This window comes from Piliocolobus tephrosceles, chromosome X, assembly GCF_002776525.5.
Source record: "Piliocolobus tephrosceles isolate RC106 chromosome X, ASM277652v3, whole genome shotgun sequence".
In the NCBI taxonomy this organism is placed as follows: domain Eukaryota; kingdom Metazoa; phylum Chordata; class Mammalia; order Primates; family Cercopithecidae; genus Piliocolobus; species Piliocolobus tephrosceles.
Window position 1 is genome coordinate 92,359,840 of NC_045455.1, and position 14,383 is coordinate 92,374,222.

The 14,383-nt window shown below is 39.7% G+C and overlaps 1 pseudogene; it reads left to right on the forward strand.

Moving 5' to 3' along the window:
* The window catches only part of LOC111525025, a 59,880-nt pseudogene extending 47,775 nt beyond the window's left edge, over positions 1-12,105 (forward strand).
* Positions 12,106-14,383: the final 2,278 nt, after the last annotated feature.

The window sequence follows — 14,383 nt, forward strand, 5'->3', positions numbered from 1 at the left end:
CTTCAGCTGTTGCTTTTTGGCAGAAGGGCGAATGATATGTAGTTAATTATATTTCCCGTAATGTTCATTACATATAGACATTCTCAGTCGTTTTGAGAGGGGTGACAGGAAGACGTAGGAGAGCATGTTTTGAAAACTGCAGCAACATGACTTGTCTCTGGTCCCCATCTCCTCTACCCTGTACTGTCTTATGACTATCAGGCTGTGTGCATGAACAGGCCGAACAGGCACCTTTGTTCACAAGTCATGTGCCGTTGCTGAAGAAAGGAAACGGGAGTTGAGAGGTTTGGATAACTTCAATAATTAATCTGAACTGTCCCAGTAATTTCACTTTGATGTGGCAGACACAGCAATTCCTTGGATGTAGAGAGACTGTGCCACAAACTATATGGGGGCGTTTAAGCTGTGGTTTTAGGCAAATATTAACTTTCAGGAAGCCCCAGCCCTACGATGGTGATTTATAAGAGATAATTTCCAGGAATAGCCAATCCTAGAATAAGATCAACAGAAGAAGGTAAAATAGTCATGGAAAAGAAAAGAGGCAGCCCAACTTCATCAGGATAAATTAAAACTATGTAAGGAAAGCCCGCAAACTTCAAAACAATGATGATGGCGATGCTAGTTAAACTGTTCCATGACAAAGGAATTAAAAATGGGAAAAAACAAACACTGATTCAATAAAGGCAGTAGGATAACCCAGACACTAAAACCTGATAACAACAAGAAGAACAACAGATGCACACATTCACTTACAATAACAGTAATAATAAATAGGTGGCATTCATTGAGCATTACTCTGTGCCAGGTACTATCTAAAGCCCTTTACTTTTATTTACTTATTTCATGATCACATCAATCACTGGAATATGTGCAATGACTTTCCCAATTTTAAACGTGAAGGAAATAAATCACAGAGATGGTAAATATCTTCAAGGTTGGAGCCATAAAGAAAGAGAAACCTGATTCAGACTGAAGAAGTCTGGCTTCAGAGTCATGTTCTCACACCATCTTGCCTCTCTCAAGTACAGACCAGTTCATTAATAAAACCGTGTGTAAAATCCATAAGTTAAATAGTAGTCAATAAATTTTGCATGATATTCAAAGATTATTAGACTAACTTATATTGATTGATGTATATATTAGGGTATAGACTTAGCTGTTTTAAGAAAGAAACACTAGAACACAATGACTTAAATATTTGTGTATAAATGTATAAATTTGTGTATACCTGTATATATATTTATATTTTACATTAAATTTATTTAAATTATACATACATATATAAGTATTTGTGATATATATATATATATATATATATATATATATACACACACACACACACACACACACACACATGTATCTCCCTTACCTGAGTCTCTTGTCTCAGGAAGACAGTGGTCCTGCCTGATAAACTACTCTGCTTCTTGAGTGAGTCCAGGTTTTCAATCAGGTAGGTGGACTCTACTGAATTCAACAACTAGCTTCCATCTCTCGGTCCAAGGTGGCTATTCCAGTTGTTGCTATTTCCTAACATGCCAGAAGGAAAAAGTCTAGAGGAAGTCAGTAGAGAGCCTAGAAAAAGAAGTTACCTATAAGGAAGTAAGCCACGTGTTGCTGACATCAAGTGCACACATTCCATTGGCCTGAAATTAAGTGCATGGCCTAATTTCAACCAAAGTTGGGAAGTAGCCTCTTTTGAGGTAGCTGTGTGTTGAGCTAAAACTTGAGGAACTTTATTATTACAAGTTTAGAATAGACAATAAATATCAGAGTAAGACTTTCAGAATCTACCAATATCCCTAACAATGTTTAATAAGAACACTGAAAATTGAGTGTACAATCTGATAAAGACACTTAATAAGCAAGGAAGAGGAGAATATACTTCCTTAATCTGAGATAGAACAACTAAAATGTCAGACTTACATAAAATGATAAGACATGAGAGTTTGGAATTAAAAGAAAAATTTCTTTACTATCATAGATAATAAAAACAGAAAAGGTAGGGATAAACTGGTAATTATTTTCATCTATTTGGACTCAAGAAGGAACTAAAATCTATCCAAACAAACCAGAATACTTTTGTTTACAAATTACATACTATAGTATCTAATTATTAATAACAAACACTTAGAAAATTAAGGAACTAGATCCAGTTTCTTGGGCAATGAGGAATCCATTTAACAGAAAGCTTATGACTAGATTAAAAAATGTACATACCATCACTCTAAGGGACACAAAAGAAAATATGAATAAAGATACATATTATAAATTCTTCCAGAAATAATTTAACAAAATTTCAGTCAAAATTCCAAATTATTTGGATATTACTGGCTGATTTCAAAGTTCACCTGGAATAATTGGAATAATAAATGCTGAAAAACTGTATGTAGGGATTTAATATAGTACATAAATTAGCAAATCAGTGAGGAAAATGTAGCATGTTTAATAAATGATATGGAGGCAATTGCTGAACTATTTAAAACGTTTATAAGTTAGAGCTTCTATCTTATTCAATAAAATTTCAAATAAATTTTATGTGAGAAAATGTTAAAAAAAATCATTTCCATGTTTTTGGAATTGGGAAAAGTTTTAATGAGCATGTTATAAAGGTAAAACTCCCAGGAAAATATTGTGTATGTTATGTATTTAATCTATATTTTAACCTTCTGTGTCTGTAAGTTTACCATACCAAAATTCAAAAAGAAAAATATACATGACTAAGGGTTAATCACCAAGTACATAAAAAGCCCTTATTAGTAAGTTGGAAAATGTTCAATACCCAGTAGAAAAGTAAGAAAAGAAAATAAATAAGCAATTTGAAGAATAAGACTAAATAATTTCTTTTTTTTTTTTTTTTTTTTTTTGAGACGCTCTGTCGCCCAGACTGGAGTGAGCGGCGCCATCTTGGCTCCCTGCAAGCTCCACCTCCGGGGTTCCCGCCATTCTCCTGCCTCAGCCTCCCGAGTAGCTGGGACCACAGGCGCCGCCACCACGCCCGTCTAGTTTGTTTTTTTGTCTCGATCTCCTGACCTCGTGATCCGCCCACCTGGGCCTCCCAAAGTGCTGGGGTTACAGGCGTGAGCCACCGCGCCCGGCCAAGACTACATAATTTCAAATTTTTTTTAAATGTAAGTTTTTCGTTCATAATTTCCAATGCCAAAATGTGATACTTTAAGGGGCTGGCAAGGTGCAAAAGAAAACGGCACTCATTTATAAGAGTTCTTACTGATGACTACTAGCTACAAACGTTGTGGGGTCAGGTGAGTTTGCAATGCTCAGCTCATAATTTCAGAGCATTACACATTTGCATACTTTTGGATGTAGTTTTTTTTTTCTAGGAATTTATTTTTCAATAGCATCGAGCTTTAAATATACTGTTAATGACTTTGTTTATTCTACATAAATAATTGGTCGGTACAGAAATCTCCATATTTGGTATTTTAAAAAAATAAATCGGCCGGGCGCGGTGGCTCAAGCCTGTAATCCCAGCACTGTGGGAGGCCGAGGCGGGCGGATCACAAGGTCAGGAGATCGAGACCGTCCTGGCTAACACGGTGAAACCCCGTCTCTACTAAAAATACAAAAAACCAGCCGCGCGAGGTGGCGGCGCCTGTGGTCCCAGCTACTCGGGAGGCTGAGGCAGGAGAATGGCGGGAACCCGGGAGGCGGAGCTTGCAGTGAGCTGAGATCCGGCCACTCACTCCAGCCTGGGAGACAGAGCGAGACTCCGTCTCAAAAAAATAAAAAAAATAAATAAAAAGTCATGGAGCCAGGTGCTGTGGCTCATACCTGTAATCCTAGCATTTTGGGACGCCAAGGCAGGAGGATCGTTGGAGACCAGTCTGGGCAACATGGTGAAACCTCCTCTCCACAAAAAATAAAAATGAAATTGTTCAGGCATAGTGGCCTACACCTGTGGTCCCAGCTACTTAGCAGAGGTTGAGATGGGAGAATGGCTTGAGCCCCAGAGGTTGAGGCTGCAGTAAGCCATGCTCATGACACTGCACTCCAGCCGAGGTGTCAGAGCCAAGTCCCTTCTCTAAAAAAAAAAATTAAAATGAAAAAATAATGATGGTGTACTCACAAAGTAGCATACTGATAATCAATTAAAATAGTGAATAAGACTATTACAAAGTAACAGAAATGCTCCCTATATTTTTTTATTTAAAATTGTGTGCCACGGATATAAACAATACAGGTCTATAAACTAATCATTGATCAATGCTTTGTTTTTGGCTTCTTTATCTATAGCAAACATGTTTAGTTTTGAAATGTGGAAAGCAATTTTTTTGAAAACTATGTAAGAGAAAAAATAAAATAATGCATACTTTGTTCATTTTAAGTATAAAAAATTTCCATGTAGTTTGGAACCTATTGAATCTATTAATAACTAACTGGTCTGTCAGTTGAACTTTTCCATGAAGCTTGTTTAAAATAGTAGAAGAGAGTTCATACACACAGCAATAATCTTTGTTGTGTCTATTAAACTACTACTCCTCACCTTTCCAGAAATTTCTATTGTCTTGCTTTGTTCTTTCCACAAAATCTCGAATGGAAGCCAGCTATTCCTAGACATTACCTAAAGGTCCCCCTGCCACTTCCACACGCCCCTGTGCTGAGCCCATGTGTTCCTATGGAATGAGAACCACTCCAGGTCGGACAGTCTCCTCCTTGGGTGTCCCTCAGCAGCAAAGACACTGACATCACTGTAATTTAAGTGCTTATAATTAAACTGTATGTTTAGCACCTCATTAAATAAAAAAAAAAAAAGTAGAGAAGTTCAAGCCTCCTTTGGTGCTATCCTAAAAGGATCAGCATCAATCAAGACGCAAGTGTAGGTTTATGCACACACCCAGAAGGGGCGGTGGCTTTGCTTTTACTAATAAAAGTGTAAATTAGATTCAGCAGATCCAGTTGGGTCCTTTGTAGGGACATGGATGCAGCTGGAAACCATCATTCTCAGCAAACTATCGCAAGAACAGAAAACCAAACCCCGCATGTTCTCACTCATAGGTGGGAATTGAACAATGAGAACACTTGGACACAGGAAGGGGAACATCACACACCGGGTCCTATTGTGGCGGAGCGGGGGAGAGGGATAGCATTAGGAGATATACCTAATGTAAATGACAAGTTAATGGGTGCAGCACACCAACATGGCACATGTATACGTATGTAACAAACCTGCACATTGTGCACATGTACCCTAGAACTTAAAGTATAATAAAAAATAAAAATAAAAAAATAAAAGTGTAAATTAAACTCAACAGATCCAATTAGGTCAGATAACAAGCCTTGAGGACTGTGTCTGGAATGCTGAACTGGGCGTGTTTTGCTGACTTCCCTCTGACTCCGGGCGACACATGCTACCATCGGTAGCCTGTAGGGCTTCCCCTGAGGCTGAAAAGTCAAGGCGACTAACATGCTACAGGGCTGACACCACTGCCTTCTGCTTCTCTTCATGACACTTCTCTTTTCCCTAGACTCCAGATCTTTCTATCCAGCTTTTTCCTTTCAAGAACTAGGCTGATGAATCACGCACTTTGAAGCATTATAGACTAAAAATGCTCCCACTTATAGGTCTATGCACATTGTTGACAAATATTAGAGGAAAAGGTCAATGCTTTACTTCAAGGAAGGGTTGTTAGTACTGGGATTTCTGGCCTCAGTGCATTTGTATCAAAGTAGTTGGCCAGGCAGTTCAGAGAACCCACAAACAGTTGTCTACCACAAACAAGAATATGACTCCAAGACTATAGGCTGATGGCTGCTAGCTTTAATATGTTTTTTTGTCATTAGGTAATTCTCTGCGAGATGGGTTTTGTGAAACTGTGTCTAGGAGTGCTACCACGTACTGAGGGACACGGGGGGATGTCAGGCTCACCTGTGACCCTTTTCTGGCCTCAGTTTCCTCAGTTCTTGAATAGAATAAAGATAATACTTAACTACCTTGCAAAGCTAGCAGGAGGATACAGTGAGATCATGTACGTAAAAACCCTTAGGAAAATCTTAAAGCACACACACACAAACATAAACGTGTGCCCATTGCATTTCTGCATTCCTAGAAAGTAAAACCACTTTCTCCATCTTCTGTCTGTAACCATATGAGGTAAGCACTGTTAGGGTCCCTGTTTGACAGACAGGGAAAATCGGACACAGAGAAGTGAAGTCAGTTGGCTGCCCAGTGTCTCAGAATTCGAAAGTGGTCGGGCCAGGATTTAGGCATGCTTGGCTTTTTCACAACAGCGCTACAAACGCAGTGGCTGGGGGAGGCCAGAAACCCATGATTTCCTTATGAAATGAATGAAGGCATAAACAGGAGACAGGACACAGGCACAAGCTCTCCTTCATACACATTCTGCAGCAAAAAGAACGCAGAGAGAAATGGGGCTTGGAAATGTTGCTGAAGAGCCAAGGGAATGAATAGCTTCAGTATGAGAGGGGCAGCCAGTGGTTTTCATTTTGCTGTTTTAATGTGATACCTCACAAGGCACGTCCCCCATTGCCTGGCATCAGGTAATATAAATTTTCAATCTCTCTTTCAGGTTTGCACAGTGAAAGGCAATTAATTGTAGCCAGCAGTGTAAAATGTGTTCTCCACTGGGATAAAGGATACTATGATAGGCTTTTTCTCTGCAGTAAGATTACAGTACCATAAGAGTATAATCCAGAAAAGCTTTTTAATACTTACAAACACATAAAGGGGATGACCTTTAAATCGCTGAACTAATTAAAACACCCTGGGCTGTCCTTCCCTCCATCAGCAACGATATTTGTATGAGAGGAAGAAAACTGATTTGATAGCATTGTATAAAAACAGTCAAACAGTTACACATAAAATTTGAATGGTATAAAGATGGCTTGATGAATATTCTTATTAGTGGCATTTGCCTCAGAAATTTGTAGGCATTGACTTTAAAAGGTAAATTTTCCACATACAATGTAATTAGAAAAAAATGGTCTCATTTTAATTCACTTAAAGAAAGTTTTACAAAGAGCACATGGTACTACCCAGGGCTGGGTAGTGGAGAGGCCCTTTGACTCTGTAAAGTGTATATGCCTGGGAAAACGAGACATGGTAATAAAAGCAAGTGCTTGACTTGTCAGATAAAATTTATTGTCTGAAAGTATCTAACTCAAAGTCTCTCCACTCCAAACTCCTGGCGGATCGCCAAAAGTGGGCCTGAAGTATGATATTAGGAAATCAAAAATATGTAGGTCAGTAGGAGCCAATAGGCCCTTATGGGCATCTCTTCTTCAAAGGAAGATATTTCTCTAAAATGTAAAGGATTGTTTCAAAGGGATCATGTAGACATCTGCAATAATTCCTTTACATGGCATCATTATTACGTGTTTCAAATTCCAGAATGGATTCAGGGTAAGTGAAAAAATTGATGAAAAATTCCAAGGACGGACAGAGAACATAGAGTACAAATACCTTTGCTCTTTAGTCCCCCGTGACCAGATACACTTGGGTACTCTGCACTGGTCCCAGCTCCTGTTGCATGGTAACCCACGGGCAGCAGAGTTCAGCCTGCCTCTAAGGCAGGGAGACCCAGAGAGCTGATAGAGAGCCCAGGAGCTGTGGGACAGGAGTCACTGAGTGATTATTTACGGAGAAGGCCGCCTTGGACGATACCTGCGATTGTACCGCCTCTCATCGAATGAGGGATGGCTCAAAAATAATGAAATCAAACACTCACAACGCAGCAGATGACCTGCTAGAGACTGCTCAAATCTGAATGATGCTAAGATTAATGGCACCATTATCTGGAGCTCACACAACACTATTAAAACGTCTCATCAGCTGTTTTCACAGCCACGAGCTGTCATTTTTGTAATGGAAACAAAAATGTCCCACATCACAAGATAGATTTCTCTATGGAAATAGCACTGGGTCTTCCAAAAGGCTCACTCTTAATCTTTGTGATCATTATTGTGAAGGGGTATTGAACAGAACCAGCTCTACCTAGGAGTCAAGGGGAAACACAAAATACACCTATGTATAGGAGAGGGCAGGCTCCTTCCTTCACAGAGCATAGAGAAACAGACAAAAGGCAGAGTAAAAAAATCATTAATTCTTTCCCCACCTCTACTTTAGAGTGGTTGGTTGAACACATGTCAATAACTCAAATGCTCCATTTCTTCATTTGTGAAAGTCATTAATTCTGTATTCTGAGCAATTTTGGAGCAATATGAGTGAGGCACTAATGAGTGTTTCTAAATAATGTTGAAGTTATTGCATTTAGTTATAATATAAACACCCCGAGTGTGATGATTATATAGGTGTTATGTTCACACACACGTGTATGTATATGTATGTGTATACGTATTTGTGTATATATACGTGTATGTGTATGTATATATATGCAGACACATATATACGTAGTTAAGTGTCTGGGGAAGGCTTTGGGGTTCGAGAGAGACTGAAAGAAGTTCGTGGGAAAAGTAGAACTGGTCTATAGCAACCTCCTTCTTGTCATACACTTGTGATTCTGTGTTTATTATTTTCTGTAGCCCGTGTTGGAATACACAGTGACTGAAACTATTAGAGAAAATAAAGGGAGCTCCAGGTCTAGATATTTTAATGTGCGAAATTAGACAAATAAGAGAAACAGAGCAAGCCTTACCGCTGTTGTTTTGGGCGTGAGAGTAACTTTCTTGCAGGACCTTATGGGCTCCCTGCATGGTTAAGTGCTGTGTGGCTAAAACATCAGGCAGGAGCTGGGAGCTGAGCGTCCTTCGTTGACTCAGCCACAGCCACCAGGACACACAGCGTCTGGTAGTCAGACTAAGACAGCCGTCAAATAAATGCCATTTTAAACTGGGCAAAGGAATGATGTGCAGAGTGTTTTGCTTTTTTTTGCAGGCCTGTTTTTTGTGTGTAATGCTCTGTGACCACTACCAGGTCTGGGATTTCTGCGTCTGTGCAGCACATGGCCATGTGTCACTTTGGACACGCTGTGCTGGAAATTTCTCTCTCCTCTGTTTGTCTTCTTTGTACCTCCCTTCTTCTGGTAAGTCCATCAACTATGTTATAACACCTAACACTAAATGAAGAAAAAGGGATTGGCCTAAGTTGTCTCTGATGTCCCTGCCCTCCCCCCGTTTTTTTCCCTTTACTTAAAATAAGTTAAAAATGCCTCCTGACCACCCTGGACTGATGAACTGGTTTTGGGACCCCACCCTCACCCGCTTCCATAACAGTCTGTGCAGATTTCCACTTCTGTGCTCGTTATTTCTGTATTTGACTCCGATTTCTACACTGGACTGACAGGTCTCAGATTATCAGGGCAATGTCTCACACACCTTTTTATTTCCAGCAAAATCTTTGTTTTCTCTGCTATCGGTCTGAAACACAATAAACATCCATTAAATAATCTGAAGCAATAAAAGCAAAACTATTAACAAATTAAGAGGTAGTTGTTTATTGCTAGGGAAGTTCTTTGTATGGATGGGATGTGTAATAAAATACAGGCTGGGCACGGTGGCTCACACCTGTAATCCCAGCACTTTGGGAGGCCGAGGTGGATGGATCATCTGACCGTCAGGATTTCGAGACCGGCCTGACCAACATGGAGAAACTCTGTCTGTATGAAAAATCCAAAAATTAGCTGACTGTGGGGGTGGGTTCCTGTAGTCCCAGCTACTTGGGAGGCTGAGGCAGGAGAATTACTTGAACCTGGGAGGTGGAGGTTGCAGTGAGCCGAGATTGCGCCACTGCACTCCAGCCTGGGTGACAGAATGAGACTCTGTCTCAAACAAAAAACAAACATAATGTTCTCACAAACATTCTTAGTGGGAATTATAAGTAGGAGAGTATAATTCACTCCGATTTTCAGAAGTAGATGGACAGCGGAAGTGACCGGAAGCTGCAGAAGCCTAGTGGAAGGGCTCAGCTCACAGAGCATCCTCTGAGCCCCCGCCTCCTGTGTCTTCTCTAGAACACGCGTCCACCTCTCATTCTTCACAGTGCTCTGTTTTCTGTCATGCACCTAATTCTTAATGCCCACAAAGCTCTGTCCATCTTTTACACTCCATCCCCTGTTTCGCAGCCTTAGTCCAAATCTGACTGCTCACGAGACAGTGTGGTACCCTCATGAGGACCCATGGCCAATCTGCATTCTCTCTGCAGACCCGGGACAGAAGTCTTCCAGGACTGTGCTGAGACGCGTGCACACCGAGCGGTGTGTGTGCCACGGTGGTGGATGGAGGAGCGGGGGAACCCAGTGAGATGCCTGGGCCTGGAATCCAAGTTTTATGCCTCCCAGACAGCCATGTGACCTGCACATCCTGGGCTGCTCTGCAGCACCTTGGGTCTCAGCCAGCCAGGTAGCATTTTTCACACCACTCTTAGCCTCTCCAACCTTCACCCACTCTCCTGACAGCCACACCAGTCCATGTTCAGAGTTCACACCCTTCCTACACAGTTGCTCCTGCCCACAGCAAAATGAAAGAAAATTGAGAAGTTATGCTTCTGACTGAACAACTGCCATGAACACTGCCTAGCGAGATGTGTCACTGCTGTGTCTTCTTCCCATGGAAAAGTTCCTTACCCTCAAAAATATAGGACTATTTCAAACTAGCACTTACTGGGTGCACACGATATGCCAGACATGCTTGGAGCTTTAAATGCATTATCTCATATAATCTACACAGTCAGCCTTTCAAAAGCAAGAAAATGGACACTCGAGGTTGTGTAAACCTTCCCAGGGACATATCTATAATGAGAATTCCAAAGCCAGCTCTTTCAGGCCCAAAGCTTGTGATTTTTCGCAATGAGTAAAAACATTTTCTCTTTACCATATATTTTAGAGACTTTCTTCCTATGATATATGAAATATTTTTCTGATTGATGAAAATTCCACTTAGTGATGTGTATCTTTGACTTACAAGTAATCAATATAAGTTTAATATTGAAAGTAATATTGAACAACTTATAAACTTTCTTAAAGAGACTAAAAATCGGACTCCATTTATAAGAATATCTTATTGTCCAAATAGCTTTAGTAAATAATTCACTTTGAATTTTTCCCCAAATCCTCATAACTTAAAATATTTAAATATTTTATCAGCCCAGAGGTTCACAATTTCAAATGAACAATGTCAAAATTGGAAAGTTAATAAATGTTGGGTGGGGGGGGATAAATTATGCCAAAAGACACAGGCCATATTTGTTTTTCTAGTTCAGTCAAGTTGAGTATCCTGTTTCTTTGCACAAATGGTTACAAAAGTAGCAGCAATAATTCTTTTCCTTGCAATTTTAGTAGTATTACTATCATAGTAGCAAACAGGCCTGGAGCAGTTACTGTTTCCCAAACACTCTTTTGTGATGGGTTTTGGACATATTGTTTCAGTTTGGTTTGTGGAATCAGACTGATGGTCAAATCCAAGGTCGTCAGCTTGCTGGCTATGAGACCCTGGAAAAGTCACATAATTTCTCTGTCCCTTGAGGTCTTCATTTATCCCATCCAGCTACTGTGTGGATAAAAGCAAAGCACTTACAACAGTGTTTGATACATTACAGTCGCTCAATATATATCAATACCTGTTATTTCAAACACAAAAGCTAGATGTTTTTTGGTAATTAATGATTTATGTGTTCATTCTTGTTATGAATTTGGGCCATATACAAAATTTAAAATATACTGCCAAAATCCAAAATCAGTTTTATTTACTAATGATTCGTCATAAAGGCATAATGTGTTTCTTATCCACGAGCTTATTTGCTTCAAATATAGAAGGTGATTTGTTAATTATTCTTTCTTGCTGTGTGCGTGTGTGTACATAAGTTATGAAACTGTTTGGTTGGTCTCTTAGGTGAAATGTGAGTATGCCACAGAAACTGAGTTCCAACCTAGGAACGTGTTTAATGCGCTGAGATCACAGTTTGGCCTGTTTGTTCCCTGTGACCAGGAGGGAGCTCTCGACCTCTCCCCACCACAGAGAGCGGGGCAGGGAGTAGCTCTTTGTCAGAGGCCAGTTTGTGCAGTGGAGCTGGGGCTGCTGGTGACTTACCCAGGCCACCCACGGCCAGAACAGCACACTGGGAGTGAATGTAACTTAAGAACCTGGAATAAGCCAAGTAGCATTAAAAACACTTAGCTTAAGGGACTTGCTGAATGATTCCATCCTATGGTTTATTCCCAGGGCTTCCCTGAATCTTGAAACCATGCAGCCGAAGCTGGAATACAGGCAAGGGTGGGTGTGGAGGGGGTGTTACTAGGACCCTGGCCGGAGATACAGTTACAGGGATCACACTTGCCCCTATGGCAGCATGCTGTTACGGGCCCAGGGTCCACGGTTGTGCCTGGGGGAATAGTTGGGCTGTGAAAAGAGTGTGAAGTTCAGACAGTTCAACCACCTGCATATCGAGGGGAAATAGTCACATATATCTTCTGGGCCTGTTGGTCACAGTGACTATTTTTTAAAATAAATCAGTGGGAATGCCAACGAAGGAGGGATGAATCATTATTAAGTGCATTGTGCTCTCTTTAACCAAAATTGAGCTCAGCCCATGAATCTGAAATCTGAAACGTTTAAGTGTATGTTACATGTATTTCCAGATTCTTTTTTTATTTTTATAAAGTTAAGGTGTACAACATGATGTTTTGACGTAGAAAGAAAAATACTGTATGATCTTACTTTTATGAAGAATCTTAAAAAAAAGTCAAATACACAGAAACAGCTTAGAAAGGTGGTTACCAGGGTTGGGGAGGGGGAGGAAATGGAAGATGTACCTGGGTCAAAGAGTACAAGCTTGCCGTTACAGAGAATAAGTTAGCCTAGAGAGCTAATGGGGAGCAGGAGGACGAGAGGTAATCCTATTGCTTTGTGTACTGAAAGTTTGCCAGGTTCTTTCAAAGTCCTAAGAAAAAAATGTTTTCTTGGTGATTATGGGGTAAAAATGAATTTTAGGAAATAATTTTGGCCAATGGTTTTTGAACCTGAAGTTTTTTGATTTACTTTTCTGATTCATTGTCAAGGTATTGCATCACTATTATTTTGGAGAAAATATTTTCATACCATCAAGAGGAGATATGGATAGGAAATCAGCACTGATATCCAGAGATAGATGCTATTGTGAGCTATTGAATGAATCCAAGCACTCATTCCTGGTCATATTTTATTTTGGACTAAATCAGAAAAAGAGGTTTATTTGTGTACTTCAGTGAACACATACTAGGTTTTAGGAACTGCTAATCTTTTGTTAAAACTCATGGTCTTCTGGGATTATTTGGTTATTCATTACAGGTATCAAAGCAGAAACTAAATTCTGCTATATTGTGAAGCTTGGCCCATTCAATTGGAAAAATCTTAATGATCAAGAAACCATGTGTTTTTACTCAGATATGTTTTATGACATAGCTGTAAAATCTTGTCTCAAATAGACCTACCACAGCCTGACATTGTTTCACAGACAGTAATAGGACTTACTTCTAAAATGCCTTTGTATTAAGTCAAAAATACTGATGAAAACTAGAGAGCTTCACACAGGAATTATTTATGACTTTTTTATTACTAACACAAGATCTTAAAAAACACTGTGTGTTAGCTTGAAGTGTTAGCCTCAAGTCTGTAGAAATTGTAGCAATGGGTGTGTGACAGCTGTGGGCTGTTCAGAGAAGGCTGCCTGGGTCACCATTAACAACTGTGCTTAAAGGTTACTTCTTGGCACAAGAAAGTTCCAGAAGGATTAAAGTGTGATATGTTGGCTATCAATCTAGAAAAAAAAAATATTTTCCATAATATTTGAAAGGGGAAACGGACTAAATTGTGTTTTTGACTCAGACTGTCTTCCACAGAGGAAAAAAAAGAAAGACATATCTTGAAAGTTGGAGAATTCTTGTCTGAAGGGGAAGAAGTTCTGTTAACTATGTATGACCAATTACACACACTAATCAAATAAAGGATTCACATGTAATCAAGCTGCATATGACATTTAATAAATGTGATACCATCTCGGAACACTTTGCCTCAGCTTCCCAATCAATTCTCCATATTTATTCTTTTTCGAGGAATCCTCAAAAACTTTCCTCAAGGGAACCGACTGGAAAGACTGATTCACAGGTGGTGGTCTTTAACTGCTGACTTTAATGTTTTAGTTTTGATTCATGTCAGACATCATTCCATCTCTAGTTTTAAACTCTCAGGTGTCACTGGGAAAATGTCACAAAGACATTTTTGGGAATATGGTACCACTTCACTTTTACCCTCTTCGGACGCCAAAGAAATATGTAAAAATAATTGTATGGATATAATATTTACTCAGAGCATGTAATGAACACAAACTCTGTGCCAGTCACTGCCCTAGGGCTGCTTATATTCTGGCATTTATCATATGCCAACTACACAATCTCATGAGTTAACAATTAATATTTGA